The 5470-nt window shown below is 41.0% G+C and overlaps 1 non-coding gene across 1 annotated transcript; it reads right to left on the reverse strand.

The window, feature by feature from the left end:
* Window positions 1-3413: 3413 nt before the first annotated feature.
* TRNAQ-UUG lies at window positions 3414-3485 on the reverse strand. The gene has a single exon. It is a non-coding gene; the product is annotated as a tRNA-Gln (tRNA).
* Window positions 3486-5470: the final 1985 nt, after the last annotated feature.

Consider the following 5470-nt stretch of genomic DNA (forward strand, 5'->3'; position numbering starts at 1 on the left):
AAGTACTTATACCAGGATAGTGTATGCTGTTTCCCCTAACTAGCAAAATCTATACCGGTATAACTACTTTTGTATTGCTATAATTGTCTAAACTAGGGCTCTTACCTGTGTAGTTATGTTAGCAAAAACTATCATATCCCTAAATAACATGCTGGGAAAATTTTCTTATGTAAACTAAACTGGTTCTTTATTAAAGCAGTAATTTACATAGCTGCTTCAACTGCAAATTAACAGTCTATCCACATGAACACAATCCATGCTCCTTCCTTCAGCTGCCATGCAGTTTGCTAAAGCAGTGATGTAGCGTTGTGACACCCCATATTAATTTCCTGTTTGTGTGGCTGGCTTATGGCTTTTGTAGTTTTGCCAGGTGTTCAGACACAACATCGTTTGGCATGATGTAAATAATTAGATTTAGAGTCTGGATCCTTACTTTGTACTGTGTGAGATACAGAATCCCTTTCTTTGCCCCTTGGAGCTCCTCAGGGAAGTTTGGCATCTCGTCCAGCACTAGCAGTATGTTACTGAAATGAGCTAGAACCCTGGAAACAAAACCCTCAGATATATTACCCCACAAAGAAACACACACAACAGGGAAATCAGAGGGAAAACACAGAAATGGTATGCTTAGGCCTTTCCCTTTGCACATCACCTTTATGAATGTTTGCTGAGAAGGGGCCCGATCCCGTGAGATGATGAGTAACTCCCACAAGGTGTTGAGTGCCTCCCAAGTCCCACTGATGTTGAAGCTCACTCAGTACCTCATAGGATCAGGTCCAAAGAGAGGAAGAGAGGATTGCTGCACTGGTTCCCTGTGGTCTATGCTGTGTGTACACTAGAGAATGGAACTCTTGGTAAATGAAGCAATTAAGGTTGTCAAACGATTAAAAATTAATTGTGATTAATTATGTGATCAAATAAATGGTATTCTATTATTGTTAAATATTTTTGGATGTTTTCCACATTTTCAACTATATTGATTTTAATTAAAACACAGAATACAAAGTGTATATTGCTCACTTTATATTTATTTGATTACAAATATCCGCACTGTAAAAAAAAACAAAAGAAATAGTATTTTTCAATTAATCTAATACAAGTACTATAGTGCAATCTCTTTATCATCAAAGCTGAATTTATAAATGTAGAATTCTGTACAAAAAACCCTGCATTCAAAAATAAAACAATCAGTCCTACTTCTTGTTCAGCCAATTGCTCAGACAAGCAAGTTTGTTTACATTTGCAGAAGATAATGCTACCTGCTTCTTGTTTACAATGTCACCTGAAAGTGAGAACAGGTGTTTGCATGGCACTGTTGTAGCTGGTGTCGCAAAATATTTACATGCCAGATGTGCTAAAGATTCATACATCCCTTCATGCTTCAGCCACCATTCCAGAGGACATGGGTCCACGCTGATGACAGTTTCTGCTCGATAATGATCCAAATCAGTGTGGACTGACGCATGTTCATTTTCATCATCTGAGTCAGATGCCACCAGCAGAAAGTTGATTTTCTTTTTTGGTTTCTTTTTCGTGTTCTGTGGTTTCCACATCAGAGTGTTGCTCTTTCAAGACTTCTGAAAGCATGCTCCACACCTCATCCCTTTCAGATTTTGGAAGGCACTTCAGATTCTTAAATCTTGGGTCAAGTGCTGTCGCTATCTTTAGAAATTTCACATTGGTATCTTCTTTGCATTTTGTCAAATTTGCAGTGAAAGTGTTCTTAAAACGAACAGACTGCTATAACATGAAATATATGGCAGAATGTGGGTAAAACAGAGCAGGAGACATACTGTTCTCCCCCAGGGAGTTCAGTCACAAATTTAATTAACGCATTATTATTTTAACGAGCATGTCCTCTGGAATGATGGCCGAAGCATGAAGAGGCATATGAATCTTTCGTGCATCTGGCACGCAAATATCTTGTGACTCCAGCTACAACAATGCCATGAGAACGCTTGTTCTCACTTTCATGTTGCATTGTAATTAAGAAGTGGGCAGCATTATCTCCTGTAAATGTAAACAAACTTGTTTCTCTTAGCTATTGGCTGAACAAGCAGTAAGACTGAGTGGACTTGTAGGCTCCAAAGTTTTACAATGTTTTGTTTTTGAGTGCACTTATGTAACAAAAAAATTACATTTGTGAGTTGCACTTTCATGATAAAGAGATTGCACTACAGTACTTGTCTGAGGGGAATTGAAAAATACTATTTCTTTTGTTATTTTTACTGTGCAAATATTTGTAATCAATAATATAAAGTGAGCTCTATATACTTTGTATTCTGTGTTATAATTGAAATAGATATATTTGAAAATGTAGAAAAGCATCCAAATTTCAATTGGTATTCTATTGTTTAACAGTGCAATTCATTTTTTTGAGTTAATTGTGTGAGTTAACTGAGATTAAACAACAGGCCTAGAAGCAATGGGATAGTGCCAGTATAAGTGCTGACAGTGCAGTGCATCCATGCTAGTTATGCTATTTCATATTAGAACTACGCACTCATGATAAACACGTGAGAAGTATATATACAAGCACTAGCTAGAAGATCTGATCCCACAAACCCTCCTTGTGCAGAACTCCCATTAGGGTCAACAGAATTTCCACACAGGATTGGGCCCAACATTTCTAGGCTTGTTTAATGCTATTGTTTTATGATATAAGTACATACTACCTATATCTTTTCTGATTATTTTCTTTATATTGTTTGCAAAGCTCTCTGGGATCCCATGGGAGGAAGTTTTGCTAGATAATTGACTTTATCAGCATAATTATTACAATGAAAAAGGATCAATCAATTAAGCAGCTTTTATTTTAAAATATTAACAATTCTATTCAGCATCTGATCCTCACACAACGTATTAATCTGATCTGTCATGCTCTATATGTTTCAGAGAGGGAATTAATTTCCAGAACATAGATGGTTGCCTAAAGCAGATATTTAAGGCATATAAGTGGAAATTTTGACAATTGGACCCCCCTATGGGTTTGTTGCTAAAGCTGCACACACCAACCCCACTTACAACAAAATTTGCTGGTTTTACCTTTCCTCAGAGTTGTTGGTTGTCCTGGAGAATTGGTACCTGGTCACTTCCATTCCCGATCACTGAAAGGTGCTCTGCCTCTTGACTACAGTGTCACACGCTCCCTAGGAGTGCTGGAGGCAGTGAAATGTCTGTGTGAGTGACCAGCAGCTCTTTGTGATGGCAATAGATGAGGTAACACAACAAAGGCGTTTAATACAGCAGGAGCCTTGAAATATACAAGGGCTTTGGTCTCCATAGGCCACAATCTCTCCTGGTGAGATTAGTGCAGACATAAGCACATTGAGCCCCAAAAGTATGTGCAGGGACTCACACACATTACTGGGAGTCCCACCTCAGACCCCTTAGCAACACACTGCAAACAAATAAGGTTCTACCGAGATTTGAACTCAGATTGCTGGATTCAAAGTCCAGAGTGCTAACCATTACACCATAGAAACACACAGTGAATCTGATTTTCATTTAATGGATTCTGTTTTTGTAATTAATTCTTTAAGCTGTATAGTATTTCATGAAGAAAGAGAAATGATAATGGTCAATTCCAATGCTACTCAGAGGGGGAGATACAAAATAAATAGCCTTCTAGAGCAGTGGTTTTCATCCTATTTTTCATTTGCAGACCCCTAAAATTGTTTTCAAATGGTGGTACAGACCCCTTTGGCAATCTCCACGGACCATAGGTTTTGAAAACCACTGTTCTAAAGGGTGTTTATAGAGCCTTTAGTTTCTTCTGGGGGTGAGGTTCAGCCATTTACAAGTAGAGGGGAGTACGCGGTACCCAGTATATTATACATATCTAATCTGTAGTCTCAGTACCCTATTACATTGTCAGTTCCTTTAGGGTACAAACTATGGCTGCGCTAGAAATGCTGCAGCAGCGCTGCAGGGTAGAGATACTCACTCCAGTGCCAGAAGGGGTTTGCCTATCACTGTGTTGTAGTTAATCCACCTGTCCCAGAGTTGGTAGCTAGGCTGACTGAAGAATTCTGTTGACCTAGCACTGTTCACCCTGAAGTTCCCGCCGCGGGTTGCTAGGAGGCAAGCAAACGCCGAGGCCTTGAGGTAGTTTGTCCCTTCGTCTCTCCCGTCCCGGCCAAATCCCTTCCGGTGATTGACTTTCGCTTCTTCCCCATTCCCGGAAGTGATCCCGCCCCTGCGGCCGAGGCTGGGAGAGACCTAGGTAGGTACGCGGCAGGGCTTCGGTGGGAGAGGAGTGCAAGAGGCCACCGGGCAGGTGTAGTGTATTAAACTGCTCCGCGTAGGAATGTGCTATAGATAGCAGTTACTGATACAGAATGGATTGTAAGAAACTGCTATTGTAGTAAACTGCTACCGGATGTAGCAAATGCCTACAGGTAGCAGTTTGTTGCACTGTAATATATGTGAAATTGCTACTGTAGAAATGTGCTATCTGTAGGAGTTATTTATACATGTAGATTGTAAGAAACAGCTTTTGTAAAAAGATGCTACTTCCCTCATAAGTAATGTTTTCTAGATCTTAATTTTTTTTTTCTCTTCTCTGGGCTCTCTTCAGTTTGTCCAGCTCTTTCCTGAAATGTGGTGCCCAGAACTGGACACAATACTCCAGTTGAGGCCTAAATCAGGGAGGAGTAGAGTGGACATCCCAGAGTGATGTTCTGGTATTTTTTTGCAACACTGTTCACTCGTTCAGCTTGTGGTCTCTTAGGACCCCTAGATCCCTTTCCACAGTACTCATATTCAGCTTGTGGTCCACTATGACCCCCAGAACCCTTTCCACAGTACTCCTTCCTAGGAAGTCATTTCCCATTTTGTATGCATGCAGCTTGTTATCAGTCACAAACTTTATAATTGTACTCTATGCCATTATCTCAATCATTGATTAAGATTTTGAATAGAAACATATCCAGAACTGATCCCTGGAGAACCCCACTTGTTATACCCTTTCAGCTTGACTCAGTCCTTTCAGCCTGTGAATCACTGATAACTACTGTCGGAACTGTTTTCCAACTAGTTTTGCACCAATCTTATTTTAGCTCCATCTAGGTTGCATTTCCATAGTTTGTTTATGAGAAGGTCATGGGAGACAGTATCAAAAGCCTTACTAAAGGCAAGATAGACCATGTCAAGCACTGCCTCTCATCCACAAGGCTTGTTACACTGTTAAAGAAAGCTATCAGTTTGGTTTTACGTGTGTGACTGCTTGAATTAGCTACATCAGTGGTTCTCAAAGCCGGTCCACTGCTTGTTCAGGGAAACCCCCTGGCGAGCCGGGCCGGTTTGTTTACCTGCCATGTTCACAGGTTCGGCCGAACATGGCTCCCACTGGCCGCAGTTCGCCGCTCCAGGCCAATGGGGGCTGCGGGAAGCGGCGCGGGCCGATGGATGTGCTGGTCGCCCTTCCTGCAGCCCCCATTGGCCTGGAGCAGCGAACCGCAGCCAGTGG

Source organism: Trachemys scripta, chromosome 10 (assembly GCF_013100865.1).
Source record: "Trachemys scripta elegans isolate TJP31775 chromosome 10, CAS_Tse_1.0, whole genome shotgun sequence".
NCBI lineage: Eukaryota > Metazoa > Chordata > Testudines > Emydidae > Trachemys > Trachemys scripta.